Source organism: Bos indicus, chromosome 5 (assembly GCF_029378745.1).
Source record: "Bos indicus isolate NIAB-ARS_2022 breed Sahiwal x Tharparkar chromosome 5, NIAB-ARS_B.indTharparkar_mat_pri_1.0, whole genome shotgun sequence".
Lineage (NCBI taxonomy): Eukaryota > Metazoa > Chordata > Mammalia > Artiodactyla > Bovidae > Bos > Bos indicus.
Genome location: NC_091764.1, coordinates 32,448,599 through 32,471,271, shown reverse-complemented (window position 1 = coordinate 32,471,271; position 22,673 = coordinate 32,448,599). Strand labels below are relative to the sequence as shown.

The window sequence follows — 22,673 nt, the reverse complement described above, 5'->3', positions numbered from 1 at the left end:
GACTGCACTTGTGGGTAATGCCGCATTACAGGTTACCCCCGACTTCCCTTCATCATTAAGCCCCACCCCCATCTTCTCCTCATTAAGCCCACACTCGGCTGTCTTTCCTTCCACACCAGGGCCTCCATGGGGTCTGTGGTGGGGTTCGTTAGAATGCCTTAATGTTCCAATTTGTCCTGAACAACTTGGGTTTCTGTCTATTGTCCCGACAGAACTATTCATCTCACCTCTTTCAGTCCCAGTTCGGGCAATAAATTATACAATCACTCTCTCTAGCACATCCAAGAGGGGACTGACACAGAAAGTCAATGGGGAATCAGAGCAAAGTGTAACTAGAAGTATCAAGACCATACCGGTCCCAAGCGACAGCCTGGCCGGCTTCTGCCCAGCTGGATCTCCTAAGAACAGGACAGTAGTGGAGGGAGGGCCCAGGACCCACTGCCAAGCCTGGGCTCAGACCGTCTAGCGGGAGGAGGCCCAATCTGGTGCATTCTGCTCCCTGTCATCCCTCAAAGGACCTAGTACCATGCTGGGCACACAAGAAGCTCTGAAGCAAATGTTATCATTTGCTTACTTGTCTTTTCCTGCAGCCAAAACACACATGAAAGAAAAGTGAAAGTGTTAGTCACTCAGTCATGTCTGACTCTTTGCAATCTCATGGACTGTAGCTTGCCAGGTTCCTCTGTCCATGGGATTTCCCAGACAAGAATATTGGGGTGGGTAGTCATTTCCTCCTCCAGGGGACCTTCCCAACCCAGGGATCGAAGCTGGGTCTCCTGCATTGCAGGTGGTTTCTTTATCATCTGAGCCACCAGGGAAGCCCACATAAACAGTGACAAATGGAAAGCTGGAGCTCCTATAGCTCATCCTGTTAGCAACACACTGGAGAGCCATCCCAGCTCAGACCTCCAGGTGCTCATGACTCTGGCTCTCTGGCCACTGGAACCCACATGCTGGATGTAGGCACCAGCCGGTTTCTAGTAGAGAAACTCTGGTTCTCAGGCAGGACGGCTGCTGCCTTCTCAGGATGTGGGGTAAAGAAATGAACAACTGCAAGTCCTTCTCCTGTCTTTTTCTGGCCCATGAGGCCCCAGGCTTTCCTCCAAATGTGGAAGGCACTGGCATTGGCCCTGGCTATTTGCTCTGGGAGTAGAGGATGGGAGTCCAAGAAGACCTCTTGGTGTTTCCCCTGGGACTCAGTCTCCAAAGGAGATTAATTCTGAGGTCAAATAGGGAAAGAAGACTGAGAACTCACAAACACAAGTAATCAGGGCACCTCACACAGCATCAGACTTTCTACAATATTTATTTGAATAAAGTGACAGCCTTGGCTGAAGATCTGTGAGGAATCAGAAAAACTTCCTAGCCCTCTTCTTCCCCTTCTTCCTTCTCCAGCTCTCTTCTTTTCTTATGCCTTTTCTCTTTCCTCCTTTCTTATCCATTACCCTGGAAAGGGTCCAAGTCGTGGTTGATCAGGGACAGCCAAACTGAAGCCATGGGACCTAGCCAGAGCACATACTGTGAATTCCCCAGCTTTCTGCAGTTTGAGTCAGCCCCATGGCCTGGCTGTGTGTTCTCCTCAAATGGGTCCAGAGAGGCTACTGACATGGTGGTGGTGGGGGGCGGGAAGAGTTCTGGGGCTCCTACTTTTGCCCAAGGATCGGAAGCACCCAAAACAAAAGTCAGACAGAAATGTGAAGTCTTAGTAACAACCTCCTGGTCTGATACCATTTCAGAAAGACCTACAATCTCCTCCAGCACTTTGACAAGGATGCGATGGGGAAGGTCTCCCCCAAACATGACACTCTTGGTTTACAGAGTTGAGGCTCCAGTGTCCAGATAATCCATTTCCACCTCAGCAAACCTATTTCCCAGCCCAACTTAAAACCTTTGCCAACACCATGGCTTCTCTTTCCCAGAATCTTCCCTGATTTCTTGTGCATAGCCATCCCACTAAGACACTGGCAGCTAACGAGATATCTAGGCAAACATGGAATGAGGGACTGGAAAAGTCTGCAGTGCTGGGATGCACCTCCTGATCCGAGGAGAATAAGAGATGTAGATTTACCACAAAGCCACAGTCCCTTCACTGTCAACCCATCCTGGAGTCATACCATAGCCATCCCATAATCACTGCTGTGCTGTGTCCCCTTCAGGAGTGGCCACCACCGGCTTCCAGCAGGGAGCTGGCGCAGAGCTGAACTCTGCCCAGGAGAGCTTTTGCAATGTTCAGAAAATGCCTGCCCAACTGCTTGCCTGGGCTCTGGCCCCTCTGGCTGCAACTGAGCCCAGACAGGAGGCTGGCTGACTCACTCACCACACGGAGGAGGAAGAGAAGGAGGACAAGATGCGGGAAGGGCCTGGGCTCACAGACCCAGGGATCCCCCAGCCCAGGCAGCCTGGGTCTCCATCTCAGTGGTCCATGGTGGGGAGGGGACAGTGTCCACCTGCTCCCTGGAGACCATATGATGTTTCCTCCTACATACTTCCCCTGAAACCCTCTCCACCCACCACCCACAGATGTGGGGCTCCTCATTCCTCCAGTAGAAACTACTCCTTGAGCCCCCTCCTCAGTTAGATGCTTGTCTCCCAGGTTCATCTGGACATCTATGAAAGGGCTTTCTTGAAAAAGTAAGTCCAGTGCGCTAGGGTCAACCAGGTCTAAAATAATCGGTAAGTTGTTTTTTTTTTTTTTAAGTCAAGGAAAAAAGAAAAAACTCCACTTAAAAGATCCAACTCCATCCTCGCAGGTGACCATACATGGGCCCTACAAGATAACAAGGCTACACACACCCCACCCCCAGAAGACCTCAGCACCTCCGAGAGCCAATCCTTCGCTGTCTTATTCCTCCCGCGCCCAGACTGGGGAAGGACGCAAAAGCTTCTGATTGCTCAAATGCGGAGCACCCTGCCGGGGCAGCATTTCTGCGTTCAGCTGTTTGAGCCCCGAGGAGCTCGCCGCTCCCCGTGCCAGCCTGGCACGAACTTCAGGTCTTTCTCAGACCTCAGGATCCCCTTAGTGCCCCAGCCTTAGGGCACGAAAGCCCAGTTCTCAGTCGCCAAGTTTGCCCAGACTCTAGTGCTTGTTCCGGGGCACTGAGGTCCGGAATTCCCAAAGCCCCCAACCCTACGCCGCCTAATCTCGATCCTGGGACCCCCCTCGCCCCGCCACTCCCGGGTGCGCACCTGGTCCTGCGGGTGGGCACGCTGCTCCGCGCTCCCGGCGCCCGGGGCTCCGCGGCTGCCTTTTGACAGGCGGAGACAACCTAGCACCTGGCCCCGCCCCCCGCATGCCCCGCCCCCGAGCCAGCTCCGCCCCGGCCCCACCCACAGGTCCAGTCTTCACTTGCCAAGCGCTCCAACCGCGCTGCAACCATCCTGACTTGGAATCAACCACCGCACTCTCTCCTGGGAGACTGCCCAGTATAGACTGTCCAGGACTGCCGTCCATGGGCCCAGGCAAGCTCTGCCTTCCGTGAGCGAGAGCTTTCGATGGTTATACGTGTGCAGATCCACGTGTCTGCCTGCGATAATCCGTGATGCTTCCCCTGTCCTCCCGTTGTCGTGGTTCTATCCAACTCTCTGCGGACGCCTCCTCCAGGTGCGTCACCCCCACCTGGGATGACCCGGCCAGGACATCTCTGTCGTCTACTGGTCTCGGGAAGAGGGGCGGAGGCGCCTGCAGCCGGCACGAGCGGTTCTCCCAACGCTCTAGGGGGATGGGGGCCAGCCGCCTTCGCGCTACTCCCCCGAGCGCCAGGGAACTCAGCCCGATCCCACACACTAAAAGAGCGAAGGAAAACGGGGCCGAAGTCGAGTCTGGAGTTGCACTGTCATCCCTACTCAATGTCCTCACAGGCGCGACCACGGCTGACCACGTACTTGGCCTGTCGCGAAAGTCATCCAGGCAAGCTGAGTCTCAGCTTCCCTGGGCCCTGGTCCCCAACACTACCCACCCAACCATGCCATGCGACCTTGGTGTGAAGAGATGGAAGGAGGTGCGAAGTACATCTGAGACCTGGAATTGTAGGTGGATGCGGAAAATTCGCCGTAGAAAATGCGAATGGCCATGTGCTAGGCACCGCTGTAGATGCTAGAGGAGAGCCCAAATCCCTCCTTAGAGCTCACTGTCCAGTGGGAGAATGTATAAGTAGTAATTACAACCTAATGTTCTATAATAGAGATGCCCAGGAAGTCACCCACCAGACGGTACCCCTGTTTAGGCAGGGAAGAGGTTGCCATTCACCTTTTATAGAGGTGGAAACCACGGCTCAGAGAGACAAGCTGAACAGGTGGGACATTGAGGTACAGAGAGGTTAAGTGATTTGCCCAACATTACACAGCTATGCAATGAGGGGCAGTTCTAACGCTCAATAAGTCTGTCGCTGCAGTGGCCTCATCCATTTCTGAAACAGTTATGCTAGGTTGTAGGATAACCCAGCCCTCTCAAACTCTCAATAACTGGCTCAAGAGAAAGGGACCAAGGCTAAAAAGAAAGAAGAAACTTTAAATAGTCAAGTTTATTAAGCACTGAAACAATTCATTAAGAGAATATCATTGACACTTTCTCTCTGGAAAGGTTTTAAAATACAGAAGAAACACAGATTGATTGACCTTGGGAATGGGCTATCCATTCTGAGAAAACAGATGAAAGGAAGTGCCCCTTAGAAGATTCTGCCAGCCTGATGGATGGATTCCCTGCTTGTAATGAAAGCAAAAGAAAGGATCCCCTTGGGCAGAGCACCATGGGAAAGCTAGCAGCTATTTTCATGGACAAGAGAGTTTAAGAGGAAACCTCTAACAACCAACACCTTGAAACACCCTCAGGAAGTTCCATGAATCTCTGGAAGATATTGATCACTCAGAAGTCACTTTGTAGTGCTTATTTGGCCAGACAGGTGAACCTGGCATCTTGAAAATAAACCTTATCAAAAAGTGGTAGAAATGAATACTAAGTGTTCCATAGTAATTGATAGTGTCTTTTCACAGCTCTTCATTTGGTCTTCATCATGACATTTTGAGTCAGGCAGGCTGGAAAATACTCTCCCCATGGTATAACTGCTGTGCAGAGTCATCCGAGCTCTTACAGCTAAGGAGCGACAGAACCACTTGAACTCAAATCTCTCTGTACTTTCTATGGTTCCATGCTGCCTCTCAAAAAAAAAAAAAAAATGTCTATAGGCTTTTCATCTATTGGATCACAAACTAGATAACCCAGCCTTGGAGAACTCAGAGGTTCTGAGTATGGCAGAATTAGCCATGTGATCACACTCCCCAGCACATGTACTCATTAGTCTGTGTGTATGCACACTTGTGTTAGACTCTTTGTGACCCTATCAACTGTAGCCCACCAGGCTTCTCTGTCCATGGAATTTTCCAGGCAAGAATACTGGAATGGGTTACCATTTCCTACCCCAGAGGATCTTCCCAACTCAGGGGTTGAACCCATATCTCTTGCGTCTTCTTCACTGGCAGGCAGATTCTTTACCACTGCACTACCTGGGGAAGTGGCACTCATTAGCCCCATCCCTAACCAATTTCCTTTTATCGTCCCCCATTGGTGATGGACAGGGAGGCCTGGCGTGTTGCGATTCATGGGGTCGCAAAGAGTCAGACACGACTGAGCAACTGATCTGAATACTGTAACTGCTCCCTCTCATCTATCCCTCCAGGCCCTACCCTCTTCCAGGCTGCTCTCCAGGTAAAAATGTGCCCTTTGAGCCCTCTCTGGAGCACTCCAATCTAGCTGTTTGCTTTTCCCTTTTTTAGGGCCCTTTCCTCTTCTTAAAATTTTTTATGGTTTTGGGTATGGTGGGAATGAAGGGAAGACACTCACTCAGAAAACTCTGGGGCTTCCCTGGTGGCTCAGATGGTAAAGAATCTGCCTGCAATGCAGGAGACCTGGGTTCTATCCCTGGGTCAGGAAGATCCGCTGGAGAAGGGAATGGCTGCCTACTGCAGTATTCTTGCCTGGAGAATTCCATGGACAGAGGAGCCTGGCGGTCTACAGTCCATGGGGTTGCAAAGGGTCGGACACAACTGAGCGACTAACACTTTTCACTTTCAGCAAACTCCCTAACATCAGAGAGACACAGAGTTATGGATTCATAAAAACAAAAGTTACCAGGTCATCCCAGTTAGTTCTCTTGTTTTATAGATTAAAAAAAAAAAAGTCCAGAAAGGTGAACTGATTAATTTTTTCTAAGCTATGTTAGGGTTGTTCTCTCTGTTTATGTTCCAGATGGTGAAAATGGAATGAATAAATGGAAGAAACTGTAAGCAGTAAAAGCAACCCAAACAAAAGGGTCTTCCTGGGATAGTTTTATCAAATTTTAAACTGCAACTCATAATAAGAAGTGATTTTTGTCATGGCTCAGTATACCCATGCAGATACACATTTTATAAAACAAGAGATGCCCTGAAATGTTTACATTATTTTTCTCTTCCTTCCTTCCTCCCTCCCTTTCTTCCTTTTGTCTTTATTTTTGGGATCCACCAAATTGATTTCACAATCCACAGTGGGTTGTGACCTAAAGTTTGAAAACTCCATTTTATTGCGAGATCCCTTTATTTAGAACCCTCAACATGAGATTACCAGAAAGGCCTTTGAGAGCCTAGCCTGGCTTGCACAGGGCACTCTCAGAATCCCATGAAGGGTCTATGGCTTTGGAGAATTTTACATCCAAGGCCACATTGCCATGGTTAAGTCATTGAGGAAGCATGTATCCACCCAATGTTTGCCTTTGTGGCCTTAACTCAGCTGTTATTCTACCAAGATCCTGCATTTTCCAGCTTTGGGGGGGGGGGGGGTTCTTTCAGCCTCATGAAGTTTTATGGCATGTCAGGAATCCTGACTTCCCCAGAACAGGATAGTGGTGGAGGTGTTACATGCAAGGCCACACAAAGTGAGTGTCCACAGACTTAGCTTGCCCTAGACAGAGTAGCTCATCACCGTTGATTCAATCCAAATCCGTCTGGCCCCAGGGCTCCATTCCCAGTAGCCCAGCTCATGTCTCCATCCTTGGGGCTTTTGGCACTTGTCTTTCCCACCTGCCCCCATATCCTTGAGCCCTAGGCTGCCAGCCTGCTGGCCCGCACATGGCGTCTGCTGGCACAGTGAAGTGGAGCCTGGGGGCCGGATGGAGGAAGGTGGAGACTCCCACCTGCATCTCCCGGCAGAGGCAGCTCCAGAGCTCTCCTAGGCTCCCAGGTATTTGCTGGGCTCCCATCCAAACCCCAGCAGACAATGATGACTCTTCAAGCCCCCATCCCAACTGTGGAGACCAGTGGAATAAACAAGAGGCTCAAGTCCTTTCCCACCTACAAGGGCCTATGGCTGTCAGTTTTGCAGCAACTACTATCACTCTAGCAGGAAATGAAGTGACCCTATCCCTTAGCCCTTGGGGAAATTCTTATTTCGCTCCTCCAGGGAGGTGTATTTTGGAGAGCCTGGTGAGGCCAGTGGGTGGAAAGGCTCTACAGCATGGGAGTAGATGTCCCGGGAGCAAATAAGAATGCCCTTAGTGTCACATCACTGCTGAAGAGGTCAGTAGGGAAAGGCTGACTGTTTTCAAAAGAAGCCCCCTCTACCCAAAGGAAAGTCTCCACAGAAAGTGATTATGCAATCATCTCCTTTTCTTCATACCAGTGAGCAGAAGCCTCACAAGCCCCATCCTGGGCATGCCTGCTTCTTTCTCCAGAAGAACAGGAAGGACATTCCGTAAGTCACCCAGGAATGCATTAAACAACTCTTCCCTGGGGCCTCAACTCCAGAAAGATATGGCTGTTGACAGCTCTTTTCCTTTTCCTTTGGCCTCTGGCCTGGGACAAACACTACAGAAAATGGACACCCCTCTCTTTGTATTTGCCTCATTGCCCTATGTCATTAAAGATGTTGACGTTGTTAAGACTGGTGTTGCTGATGTTCGTCTCCACTTCCACCAGGGATCACTCTGGACTAAATGGTAGTGATGTTGTGCTGCTTTGTATCATTTACATATCCGATAGCCAGAAAGTGATCTCTAAACATTTCTGATTGTGAAACCTTCTTGAGAGTCCCTTGGACAGCAAGGTGATCAAACCAGTCAGTCCTAAAGGAAATCAAACCTGAATATTCATTGGAAGGACTGATGCTGAAGCTGAAGCTCCATTACTTTGGCCACCTGATTCAAAGAGCTGACTCACTAGAAAAGACCCTGATGCTGGGAAAGACTGAGGGCAAGAGGAGAAAGGGAGCAGCAGCAGATGAGATGGTTGGGTAACATTACTGACTCAGTGGACATGAGTTTGAGCAAACCCTGGGAGATAGTGAAGAACAAAGAAGCCTGGGGTGCTGCAGCTCATGAGGTCAACTGAACAACAACAATGGGCAAAAAATATGAATATATGAATATGAGGCTTCCCAATATGACTTTAAAAGTTTAATCATTAGCTCATATTTCAAGTCAAACTATACAGTTGGGGTGAGATTCATCATCAACATTAATGAATGTAAATTCATATTGCAAATGATGGTCTTGATACCTTTTATTGACTTTTCTAACACTCCTTTGCACACAGATGCCTCACCCAACATACCTGACATGGGACCATCTGATAAGAGGACCAACTGAGGATGCAATGTCAATCTGTATATTAAACATACCAACAGTTAATTTTTTTTCTTCTTTTTTTTGGCCACACAGCATGTGGGATCTTATTTCCCAGATCACACCCTCTGCAGAAGAACCTTGGAGTCTTAACCATTGGACTACCAGGGTAGTCCCACTAATACTTAGTTTTTAAAAAATAAAAAAGTAAACGAGAGGCTTCCCTGGTGGCTCAGTGGTAAAGAATCTGCCTGCCAATGCAGGAGACATGACTTTGATCCTTGATCTGGAAAGATCCCACATGCCACAGAACAAATAAGCCTGTGTGCCCAACTCTTGAGCCTGTGCTCTAGAGCCCGAGAGCCACAGCTACTGAAGTCTGAGTGCCCTCGAGCTTGTGCTCTGCAACAAGAGAAGCCACCGCAAAGAGAAGCCCACACGCCACGACTAGAGAGCAGCCCCCACTCGCCATAACTAGAGAAAGCCCTTGCAGGAGTGAAGACCCAGCTCAGCCAAAAATAAATGAGTAAATAAAGTTAAAAAGAAAAAAATGAAAAAGGAAGGCTTTGCTATCATCCTCCTGTACCCAGTGGGTCATGTACCATACCTTCCCTTGGAGACTTGTGCTCTAGAGGACACAGAAGCAGGATTTAGATCCAGAGAGTTCAGCAAGTTAGATGACCCATTCAAATTTACAACTGGTGAATTGCAGAGCAGGGACTAGAGGCCAAGTCTACTTCCTTGAAATCCAGGTCTTGCTCTTTCCACCACCATTTGGCTCCTCTTCCCTCTGCTATGTGGAGAAATGGAAGCACATTGTGTGTGTGAGAATCTCTTGAAGGGTAGAAACGAAATACTTTGATCTGATTGGCTTATTTAAGCAGCGCCTGAGGCAGGATCCAGGTGGAATTCTCTGTGGTGTGTTTGGGACCAAAGCTGTTAGTAGTCTGATGCCACAGGTCTTCAACCAGATTAAACCAGAGAGGCAAATAGGACAGGTTCTCCCGGCAGTGGCTACCAGCAGGAAAGGGTGTGGTGGCCACTTGTGGGTAACAAGGAGTAGGAGGGTAGCCCTTAAATTCCTAGCTTGGCCACCACTGACGGCCTTCCTTCAACCCACATTCTCTAGAAGTGTCCCTCAGCTGGGGTTTCTGGGAGGGAGGAGTTGCCTGACCTCTGAGCGCCAGCTGCTAAGCTCAGAAAGAATGTGCTGAAGAGAATCAAACCATCAGGGATTTCTATCTCTTTACCCTTTAACCCTCCTCCTCCCCACTCATCTTCTCTGTCCAGACAAGTCAGTTACTCCTGTCCAGGTCTTTCTTTTCTGCCCTCCCTCTGCTCCCCAGTTTACTTCACATACCTCTGTACCATCTTCACCACCAGGCTCCTCATCTGTCAAGTGATGGAGAATCTGAGGGCCATCAAGGGCTGATGGTCAATGAATCTATGACTTAGACCTGCCTAGAAAGGAGAATAACATCCCAGTTGCCAACACTCCCCCACATTCTCCCTGCCTTTCCTTCCAGTGAAAGCTAAAACATGGGTCAGCATAGGTCAAGAGAGAACATCTAGGCAAGTAGTTCAGGTGCCCAGGCATGAAAACACCAGCTGTTGTCTCCTCACAAGGTTGGGATGGAGATGCTGAGCAGGATGCTGGACACAGAAAAATAAATTACAGCAACTGAGTCTTTGTTCTGTGTCCTTAAAGTAATATTAGTACCCCAGTTCCCTGTTCTCTTCTCTTCCCAAGAAACTTATGCTTGGTCTTGACAAGAATTAGAAATGAATTCCAAAAGCAAAATGTCAAAATCTCCACCATTACTTCCCAGAGATGATTGAAGTAATCCAACCATTTCCTCCATGTTGGAAGCTGGAACTCTAGAGAAATACTTATTTCTACATCATTTTCACCCCCTCATCTTCTCCCCTATTTCATGAGGCTTAAACTTTGGACTGATACCATATACCCTGTCGGTTGTAACAATGCAGTCTAGCCTGATAGAGAGGCTGATTTGGTGCCTACAGCTGCTTTATTTCCTTGACAAAGCCCTGAATGTGAGGAGATACAATTCCTGCTTTGTGATTAGTAATAGTCTCCCCTCTAATCACTTGTTATCTTACTGCATTAGACTATACGTTTACATTTGATCTGCAGCAATTAAAGATTTATTGCCATGTTTCTCTCTGCCACCCTTTAAGTAGAGAGCATTTGAGGACAAGTGGTGTTGGAACCAGAACAATTGACAAAGAATTCTGTGTGTCAAGGTTGCATTACTTTCGTCTCAACCTCAGTCTAAAAAAGATGTTCATTTCTAACAGTACAATGGATTAGATGCCTTGAATCACCCTTTCAGATGAAATAACAATTTTAATTAAGCAACATTTAATCTTAAATATATCACCAAGCTGGCACAAAAGAAAGAAATCTACAGAATTCAAGATCAATTGAAAATAGGAACACAGGTTGGAAAGCAAGGACCAAAACTGGTCTTCATCCTGAGAAAGTGTCTTTAAAACCTTGGGAAACTTGACCTTCACTTGGATGGCTTTCCCTCTTGCATGGGACGAGAGGTATGGCCAAGGGGTTATCCTGATAGAGTTGGCTTCTCAAAGGTATACCCCAGAACACTCTGCGTAAGGAGAATGAGAAATAAACCTCCATATAGCAAGGAATCTGACCTGTGTCATTCTGGATGGTAGGAAAAATAATAAATAACTCCTCAGAATTCATAACCACAGCCAGTGCTCAGCTGGGTCTGCATTCCACCTGCCCTCCGCCCCGCACTGCCCCGAATACTCAAACAGAAAATTTTAAGTGATCTCAAGTTGGTACTACTCAGGTAACTGGTTGAATCAATTGTAATCCTCTCTGTAGGAACTTAACCACATCCTAGTAAGCAAAGACTTACCACAGGTGAAATCTCAGGTAAAATTACAGCTTATGGTCCAAGTCACAAAACACATATGCAAATAATGCACACTGAGTGAGGAATCAGCTGAACTAGACCGATAAAGGCATTACATATTTAAAGTTTTAGACCCAGAATATAAGGTTTTTGTTTGTTTGTTCTAAAAAGAAAAAAGAGAAACTCAAAAAAGTACAGGAAATAAGTTATTTATTAATTATAAATAACTAATTAAACTTGGAAAATAATCAAAAAGAATTTCTGGAAGTAAAAAGTAAAGGTGTTGAATCTTAAAACTCAGTGGATAGATTTAGTAGCTGATTAGATATGGCTGAGGAAAAAATTAGTAAGCTGGAAGCTAGAGCTGAAAAAATGATCTAGAATGTAATCCAGAAAGACAAGACAAGAACAGTATGAGATTAAAAGATATAAAGGAGAGAAAAATCGAATTATGCCAAATTGAAGCTCTAGAATGATACAGATAGATAGGAAAGAGGTACTATTCAAAGAGACAATGGCTGAGATGTTTCTAGAACTGTAGAGAACTTCTGGAAACCCAGTGAATACCAAGAAGATAAATAAGAAGAAACTCACATCTAGGAACATTGTGTTGTTCAGTTATTCAGTTGTGTCTGACTGTTTGCGAGCCCAAGGACTGCAGCAGGCCAGGCTTCCCTGTCCTTCACTCTTTCCCAGAGTTTGCTCAAACTCGTGTCCATGGATGATGCCATCCAACCATCTCATCCTCTGTCACCCCCTTCTCCTCCTGCCCTCAATCTTTCCAGCATCAGGGTCTTTAGTAATGAGTCAGCTCTTCACATCAGGTGGTCAACGTATTGGAGAGGAAACTAAACACCAAAAAAAGAGAGAAAAGATTGTGAACATTGGCAAGGAGAATGATTACCTACAAAGGAATGGTGATTAGACTTAAGGCTGACTTTTCAACAGCAAAAAATGGAGGCCAGAAGATAGGGGTATAGCAGTATCTTCAAGGTGCTGAGGGGCTTCCCTGACAGCTCAGTTGGTAAAGAATTTGCCTGCAATGCAAAAGACCCTGGTTCGACTCCTGGGTCGGGAGAAGGGATAGGCTACCCACTCTAGTATTCTTGGGCTTCCCTTGTGGCTCAGCTGGTAAAGAATCCACCTGCAATGTGGGAGACCTGGGTTCAATCCCTGGGTTAGGAAGATCCCCTGGAGGAGGAAAAAGCTACCCACTCGAGTATTCTGATCTGGAGAATTCCATGGACTGTACAGCCCATGGACTCACAAAGAGTCAGACGCGACTGAGCAACTTTGTTTTCAAGGTGCTGAAAGATAATTACTGTTGACCTAGAAAAAGTCCTAAATAAACACCTAAAGTGTTTTTGTATTATTCAATACAAAACACAAATAATACAAAACAATACATGATTTTTGTATTGTTCAAGAGGGAGACACAGAAATGGATTCATTGCACACTTTATTAAGGTAAGAATGGATATAAAAAATAGCTAGGCTAATACTTAAAAAGCAGATATTGAGGAGATAGTTTCAAGGACCAGATGAACAGATGAGGTCAAGAAAAAGTAGAAAGAAATGAATACGAAAATCAAGACAAAGCACTTACTTAGATGGTAGCAATAAATCAAAATGTCAATAACCCCCAAATTGTAATTAAATAAATGTTCCAGTGAAAAACAAAGTTAGGTCAGATTTTTAAAATTCCAGATGTAAGCTGTTAAGAGTTAATTAATCAAGAAGATAAAATAATACTAAATTTGTGTATGTTAATAGCATAGCCTCAAAAATATAGGGAAAAAAGATGATGAGAAAATGATAAATACACTATCATAATGGGATATTTTAACATATCTTTGTCAGGAATTGATAGATTATGGAAACAAAAAATCAGTGAGGATGGAGAAGATGGTTAACAAGCTTGCTCTAATATTCCTTGAAGGAACATTGCACACACAATTGGAGAATAAATATCCTTTTCAAACACTACATGGAATGTTTATGGAAACTGGACATATGGTATGCCATAAAGCTAGCCTCAACAACTTTAAAGGATGTCTTAAAATTTCAAACAGATTGTATTCTTGGACCGTAATTCAATTAAAACACAAATAATATCAAATAGGATAGTCTAGATTATAGTGCGGGCTTCCCTGGTGGCTCAGATGGTAAAGAATCTGCCTGCAATACAAGAGGCCTGGGTTCCATCCCCGGGCTGGGAAGATCCCCTGGAAAAGGGAATGGCAACCCACTCCAGTATCCTTGCTTGGAGAATTCCATGGACAGAGGAGCCTGGTGGGCTACAGTCCATGGGGTTGCAAAGAGTCAGACACGACTGAGTGACTATCAATTTCACTTTTCAACAATATCAAAACGTGTGTAGCTTGACACCATGATGCATATATTTTGTTCAAGGTGTTGAGAGCCCTCCAAGGCAGCTGCCCACTATGTATGGCTCTGTGTTCCAGGCTGCTCTCACCTAGTGACACCTACATCTTGACATGTATTTCCCCAATCCCTGCAGAAAAAAGAATGAGCATGGGAAATCGCATACTACTTTCTTAAACTCTTCTATTCACATTTCATTGACTAAAGCAAGTCCCTTGGCTGTGACAAACTCCATGGAATCTATGAAGGATAATCTTCTCACAGGTCCAGGAAGGGACAAAAACTGGAAATACTGATGATTAGAATTTTAAAAACACACTTCTGAAGAATAAATTATAATGGATATTCTCATAAGTTCAGGAAGGGAGGAAAAATTGGAAATACTGAGTAGAATTTTAAAAACTAGAAGTTTAAAAATAAATTATAATGTAAAAGAGAAGATACTAAGAATTTAATATTAACAATACTATATATTCAAACTTATGGAAATAGCTAAAATAGAATGCTTATGTATGGATGCATGTGTGTGCGCGTGCTCAGTCATGTTCGACTCTGTGATCCCATGCATTGTAGCCCACCAGGCTCCTCTGTCCATGGAATTTTCCAGGTAAGAATACTGGAGTGTTGCCATTTCCTGCTCCAGGGGATCTTCCTGACCCAGGGATTGAACCTCCATCTCTTGTGTCTCCTGCATTGGCAGGTGGATTCTTTACCTTTGAGGCACATGGGAAGCCCCAGCTAAAATAGTACTTCAAGGAAAATATATAATACTAATATTTACTTAGGATTTATTATATGGCAGGCATTGGTTTATGAACTCTGCATATTTTACTCATTTAATTTTCATAACAACCCTTGAGGCAAGTGTAAATGACAAAACCAAAGCACAGAAAAGTGAACTGAAGCTACACAGCTAGCAAGTGGCAGAGCCAGGATTTGGACTTAGCCAGCATGGCTTCCAAGTCCCAGTGTTATATTTGCAAATGTTTACATTAGAAAAATTTCAAAGCTGAGAATTAATGTGCTAAGAACTTTGTTTAGGAAGTTAGAGAGGACCAAATGCAAAATGGCCCCAGAAAAGCCTAAGAACACAAAAAGACTGTTAGAGCTTAAAGTAAGATGAAAAAGATTTAGGGAAAATCAACAAAGTTAAACATTGGTTCTTCAAAACAACTCATAATATAGACAAACCTATCACAAGATTAATTAAGACAAAAAGAAGATGAAAAGAAATATTAGCAATTGAAAGGGGGCTTTAACTAGAGAGGCTGTTGAAATTAAATAGTTGAGAAAATATTATAAACAACTTTATGCCAATACAGTTGAAATTTCAAGGAAGTGGATAAATTCCTAGAAAACTACAACTTGCTAAAACTGACTAAAGAAGAAATAGAAACCTGAATAGCTTATAAGCCTTAGAGAAGAAGAATTGAACTGTCAGTTAAAATTGTTTCCTCAGAGAAAACACCAGACCACACAACTTAATTATAGGTGGCTGTTGTAGCCTGGGTTCCTCAAGAAAGTAAAGTCAAAGTCAAGGGTTTGGGCAGAGATGGCTTATTTTGGAAAGTGAAGTGTTTTATTTTGGAAATGGAGAACCAGGAAAAATGAAACAGGGAAGAAGGAACAGCCAATACAGTCTCAATCTTGCTGGATGGAATGCACTTTAGAAGTGTTTGCCTGAGGGATGGAAGAGGAAAGCCACCAATTTCCATCATCCATTGGTCAAGAGTTGCCCCATGTGGGTATTAACTTTCTTGAACTTCCAGATTTGTTAACCCTCAAGCACTAAGGGTTTTTCCAGGCTCCCCTCACATCCATAGTGGAGAAGCCCCAGGACAAGAAGTGCGAGGTTGGTGGGGCCGCTGATGTAAGATGTTATCAGGTTACACTTGTGTCAAGCTGGTTGTCACTGCCATAGCTGGAATGCCAAAGGGGTGTGTTGTGGGCACAAGAGGTGATACATATAGGAAGTTCTGGCAAGCACTCCTCAGACTTCCCTGGTGGTCCAGTGGTTAAGACTCTGTGCTTCCAGTGCAGGGGGCACCGGTTCAATCCCTGGTCAGAGAACTAAGATCCCTCATGTCGCAAGGTGTGGTCAAACAAAGAAAAGACACTTCTTAACTCATTTTAAGAGACTAGAATAACTTTGACTCGAGAATAAGGACAGTATAAGGAAAATTACAAGCTAATCTCACCCATAAACACAGACATAGAAATCTTAGACAAAATATCAGCAAACCAAAATCCAGCAACGTGTGAAATACTAACCTATTAAAAAGGGTAAAGAGCCACATGCGTGTGTGTGTACTGAGCTGCTTCAGTGGTATCCGATTCTTTGTGACCCTATGAACTGTGGCCCTCCAGGCTCTTCTGTCCTATGGAGTCTCCAGGCAGGAACACTGGAGTGGGTTGCTGTGCCCTCCTCCAGGTGATCTTGCCAACCCAGGGGTTGAATCTATGTCTCTTTATGACTTCTTCATTGGCAGGCAGGTTCTTTACCACCAGTACCACCTGGAAAGCCCAGAAGAGCTGCACAACTATCTAAATAGATACCCGCCCCCACAAAGTGTTCAATAACATGTAATATTCATTCTTGATTTTTTTAAAAAAAATTTGCAAACTTGGTATAGTTTGGAACTTCCTAAACCTGATAAAACATACATAAAACAATATACTTAACAATGACACTTTAAAATATTTCTATTAAGATCTAAAAGAAGATGAGAATGCCCATTATTGTTAGATTGAACGACAATGAAACATACATTCTTCTCGAGATCACATGAAATGTTCACCAACCTATACCACACCCAGGCCTTAAAACATACCTTAAGACATTAAAAAGAATTTAAATAATGCAAGGAATGCCTTCAGACCTCAGTGGAATTAAACTAGAAAACAACAAAACATGGTTGTAAAATTCCCTATTCAACATTATAATGGAAGTCCTAGACAGTTGATATAAGTCAAGAAATATAAATGAAAGCTATGAAGATTAGAAAGGCAGAAATTAACTGTCTTATCTGATGGGAAAATTAAAAGGATGAAAAGAAGCAACCTACAATAATAGCAAAAATATAAAGGTTCTAGGACTAAATCTAACAAAAGGTGTTCAAGTTCTTCAAGGAGAAAAATATAAAATTCTATGGAAATATATTAGAGAAGATCAAATAAATGGATAAAGACACCATGTTCTTGGCTAGGGTGACTCAATACAATGAACATGTCAATTATTTATAAATTGAATTATGAATTCAAAGCAATTCCAATAAAAACCCCAACAGAGTTTTTCTTGGAACCGGGTAAGCTAGTTCTAATATTTATTTGGAAAATCAAGTGCCAAATGCAGACAAAATAGTCCTAATAAAAAAAGAACAAGGTGGGATACTCACTCTATACAACATTATCATAATATAAAACTCTAATAATTAATATTATGAGATATCAGAGCAGAGAAAGATAGATAGATCAGTGACTCAGAAATAAAACATACATATATGGAGGCTTATTTGTAACAAAATAAGTATTGCACATAAGTGAGGAAAAGACAGACTATTGAATAAGATGGAACAAATGATTATCCATTTAGAAAAAGATTAAATTGGATCGCTACCTCAAACAGTACACTCAAACCCATTACAAGTTGATTTAAGCCTTAAATGGAAAAGCAAACCTAGAAAACTCTTAGTAGATAATATAGACGACTACTAATAGGCCTTTGACGTTAAAAATGGATTTATTTTATACTTTGGGTAATAATCCAGTACTACATCATTTATTTTGTTGTTAAAAGTATTCCAGTTTTAGCATGGGGAGCTCTGAAGGCTGCTGTGTCCCTCAGGAAAACTATCACCATTGTGGGGGGTTTTGAGTATTTCCTTACTTTCTGGCACTATAAGATGTTCCAGGCTCATCTGGTATATTTCCTACCTAGTCCTAGAATCAGCTATTTCTCTAAAAATTCATGGTTCTTCAGACTTTTGGACTATGTGGGAGAAAGCGAGGGAGGGATGATTTGAGAGAATAGCACTGAAACATGTGTATTATCATATGTAAAATAGATGACCAGTGCAGGTTTGATGCATGAAGCAGGGCACTCAAAGCACATGCTCGGGGGCAACCCAGAGGGATGGGTTGGGGAGGGAGGTGGGAGGGGGATTCAGGATGGGGGGAGACATGTGCAGCCATGGCTGATTCATGTCGATGTATGGCAAAAACCACCACGATATTGCAAAGTAATTAGCCTCCAATTAAAATAAATTAATTAATTTTAAAAATTCCTGATTCTTTTAATTAATTTATTTTGAGAGTTATGTTTTATTCTGTGGAAATTTTTAAGGCTTCAAGCCCAGGAGATAGCATCTCAAGTAACCCGGAGAGAACTGCACCAAGGAAGTGAGGGGAGGAACCAGGTAATATAGAAGTTTTGCAACAAAGGGCATGTAGTCTGAACATCAAAAGACTATTGCTAATTGAAGGAAGCCAGATATCTCAAGTTAAGGAATTTAGTGTTTTTCTTATATGGGAAGATGCAAAGAATCTGGACTCACTGAAATCATTCCTTTCATCATACATCTCAGCTATGCGGGGCCAGTATCTCGTGTTGTTCACATCCTGAGCTTCCTTGAGGCTCACCGTAGGGAGTGGCTGCATCTGATGGCTGCCAGATGACAGGTATTCTTCTCTTTCCTAAGTGCCCCTGGGGCTCAGGAACTAACTCACATTGGGCTGCAATGGTTTATGACTGTCACATTTTTGTTAACTGGTATGGCAGGAAATATTCCATTTCTCAGTCCCTCCCCATGGTATGAAATTCAACCAATATTTGGGAGACATTTTAAGACCAATTTTTGTCCCATGGTGCTGGGAGGCTCCTCCCAGACTGGGCAAAAGTTCTGGTTAATATGCCACTCAAGGTGTTAATTTTCAGATTAGGCCCATTAGTAGATGATTTAAGATTCTCTGGACCCTCTATCTTGTAAACTATTATGATCCAGAAGATATTTTCCTTGTTGTTTCTTCCCATACATAGAATCACACTATTATAATTATTTTCACATACAAAACTATATATCTGATCAATTGTTTTAAGTCACCTAGTCATCATTACATTCATTGGGGGCCTGGTTACACACTATAAGAAACAACAATCTTATAAAATAGACAAGATATAAATAATGTAGCTAGTAACACTGACAAAGTCATAGTGTAGCAGAGAGACGAGGCATAAACACCTGATTCTTTTTATTAGAGAATGGTATTAGAAATTAAAACCTTGGCACTAGGTCTGCTCATAGTTACTGGGGTACTGTAGACCCTCTCTGCAGATAGAATTAGGAAATATGTGTATGTGTCCTATACATGTGTATACATATTGATACATCTATAATTATTTCTATTATCTCTATTAAGTAAAACATGTGTTCATATTAATAGCTCCAACTCTCATCCAGAATTCCATGGTTTGTTCCGGCCTTGTCCCCTTGCTTATATTGACCTTCTCTCCAATAGCGGGAAACTAGGCTTCTACTATTCATGTTCCATAAATAAATATTCATGATAAATAAACAACTATCAATTAGTGATTGAATAAGTAAATAGAAGAAGATAAACAACTTCCATACAGAAGAATTCTAAATACTTTAGATCTTCCCCCGTAAAGAAAATGAAACATAACTTCCTACTTATTAAATGTGGTATGTGCATTATGACTTTCTTTGAAAGAACACAGAATGGAAAAGGATGGCAAATATAACTTTACAGCGGAGAAACCTAACAAACACTACCTCAGTGAGGGGATCAAAGTTACTGTCATCAGTGGTAGATAATATTAATAGCATATACTTTTCATATGATATGATGAAAATGGCATTTTATCCCTGTGGTCTTCTTCCTGAAAATCCATAATTCTGTCTAACCATTCTTTTCTGTGTGAAAAGAAATCAAACCCAAATTGAAGGGCATTCTGTAAATAGTTGATCAGTCCTCAAAACAGTGAAGATCCTCAAAAACAAGGAAAGTTTGAGAAACTATCATAGTCTAGAGGAGTCTAAGGAGACATGATGACTAAATGTGGTGTAGTATCATCCTAAATGGAATCTAAGAACAGAAAAATTAAGAAAATCTGAGTAAGATACGGACTTTTTTTTTCAATTTTATTTATTCATTTTTGGCTGTGCTGTCTTCACTGCTGCATGTGGGCTTTCTCTTGTGGCGAGCAGGGGCTACTCTCTAGCTGCAGTGCATGGGCTTCTCGTTGCTATGGCTTCTCTTGTTGCAGAGCATGGGCTCCAAGGCATGAAGGCTTCAGTACTTTCAGCTCAGGGGGTTAGTTGCCCTGTGACATGTGGAATCTTCCTAGACCAGGAATGGAACCCATATCCCCTGCATTGGCAGGCAGATTCTTAACCACTAGACCATCAGGGAAGTTCAAATAAAGACTTTGGATAACGATGATGTATCAATATTGGTTTATTAGTTGTGACAAATGCACTGTAGTAATAAAGGTGTTAACAATAGAGGAAACAGTGTGAGGTATGTAAGAACTGTCTATAAGACCCTTGCAACTTTTCTATAAGTCTAAGACTGTGCTAAAATTAAAAAGAAGGATTCCTTAACCAAAAAAGGAAAGGAGCAAGTGAAAAGAAAAAGACTCTCTACTCAATATTCTGCAATGACCTATATGGAAAAGAATCTTAAAAAAGAGTGTATATATGCATATGTATAACTGATTCACTTTGTCATACAGCAGAAACTAACACAACATTGTAAATTCACTACACTCCAATAAAATTTTTTAATAAATAAAAGAGAAAGATTAACAAAGCTGACTGTATTAGAATGGAGAACTTCAACTTACGAAAAGACCCCACCAAAGAACAGAAAGACAAGCCAAAGAGTGGAACAAGATATTTGCCATACTGATAACCCACAAGGGGTCAGTTTCAAGGATACATAAAGAACAACTTCGAGTCCATAAGAAAAATACAAATTTTCGCATAAAATGATAAGCAGAAGACATGAATAGGCATTTCACTGTAGAAGAAACACAGATAAACATGGTGTGTGTGGGGGTGCAAGCAAGGTGTCTAATTTCATCATTAATCAGGGAAAGACAAATATATGATACTGGTTATATGTGGAACCTAAAAAATATGGTACAAAGGAACTTATTTACCAAACAGATATAGAGTCACAGATGTAGAAAAGAAACTTATGGCTACCAAGGGAGAAAGGGCGTGGGGATAAACTGGGAGACTGGGATTGATATATATACACTACTATTATATATAAAATAGATAACTAATAAGGACCTACCGTAGAGTGGGTTTCCCTGGTGGAACAGCAGTAAAGAATCTGCTTGCAATGTGGGAGACCGAGGTTCTAGCCCTGTGCCAGGAAGACCTCCTGGAGGAGGAAATGGCAACCCACTCCAGTATTCTTGCTTGGGAAATCCCATGGACAGAGGAGCCTGGTGGGCTACAATGCTCGGGGGTCACAAAGAGTTGGACACAACTTAGCGACTGAACAACAGCAAGTGACAAAATTATAAAGACAAGGAAATGATTAACACAAAGTTTAGGATAATAGTAAAATATATGAGGAGAAACATACGGGAGCTTCTGATGTACAGATATTCTTCTCTTTCCAAATCTAGATATATGAGTATTCATTGTAATATTAGCCTTAGTATTTAACTATGCATGTAATAATATGTTCTTTTGTGTATTATATGTGTGTCCATTAGTCAGTAATGACTATCTCAAGGAAAGATGTGCTGATGACAAAACCATGATGACATATTTATTTATTATTTCTTTTTATGTAGCATGTGTGTACATATTTTTGATGATATGAGTGAGCTGGAAGCATTTAGTAGGTAGAATCCGTTGCTCACTTCTCCTCTCTGAGGTTGACTTTGTTATCCAGTCCATCCAATTTCTCATTTTAAATTTGTGTTTAGAAGTCTTCCTTTTCTTTCCAGTCATTGCAGGTAATCGTCATCATGGTCTTCTTCCAGAGTGCCCCCTGACTGAGGGCATTGTCATTCCTGAGCACATGCTTCCTCCTGACGTGGCGCAGTCAGATCTGCTGGACTCCATTCTCACTGGAACTGGATCTGTTAACAACTGGATCTCACTCCAAGTTCCCCGGCCCAATCTGTCCTTTCAACCGAGGCTGAAGATCACCACTTTCATGAGAATGTCTTGTCACCATCTTTGGGGGAATCTTGCCCACTCACAGCATCCCATTCTTCCCCTTATTGTTCTGCTGTTTATGTTCTGCCCATTTCAAGGCAAGAAAAATATTCTGCTTAGAAATCTGCATCCAGACCTAGGATAAAAAGATTCCTTTTCCCATCTTACCTTCAAATTCAACAAGATCATGATCAATGTTTTGCCTCCACGTTCTGTCAGAATAGAGCAGTGATTAAGTATTGTGGTTCTGGACTCAGGCTGATCTAAGTTTAAATCTTAGTCCTGCTATTTAACAACCGCATGACCTTAAGCTAGTTATTTAACCACTCAGATCCCCATCTTCTTCATGCATATAATAGGAATTTCTTTATTCCAGGTTCTTTTGTCGCAAGCGTCTTTGCCATAGACATCTTTGCCATTAGCATTTTGGACGCAAACATTTTCACAGCATAACTAATAGGCCGTAACCCAATTAAAAGATAAAATAACCTGTTGGCAGTTTGGTTTTAAATCTGTGGCACTGGCACAGTACCCTCATTTTTATATTATATAAATCTTAGCATTCACAATGGTCTGTACAGTGAGGAGATCTG

At 43.1% G+C, this 22,673-nt stretch overlaps 1 protein-coding gene across 1 annotated transcript in view; it reads right to left on the bottom strand.

The window, feature by feature from the left end:
- VDR (vitamin D receptor) overlaps positions 1 to 3,282 on the bottom strand; it is a 58,692-nt gene extending 55,410 nt beyond the window's left edge. Inside the window, exon 1 of the mRNA XM_019960709.2 lies at positions 3,187 to 3,282. The gene's annotated coding sequence lies outside the window, so the exon portion shown is untranslated. The remainder of the gene's footprint in view (positions 1 to 3,186) is intronic.
- Positions 3,283 to 22,673: the final 19,391 nt, after the last annotated feature.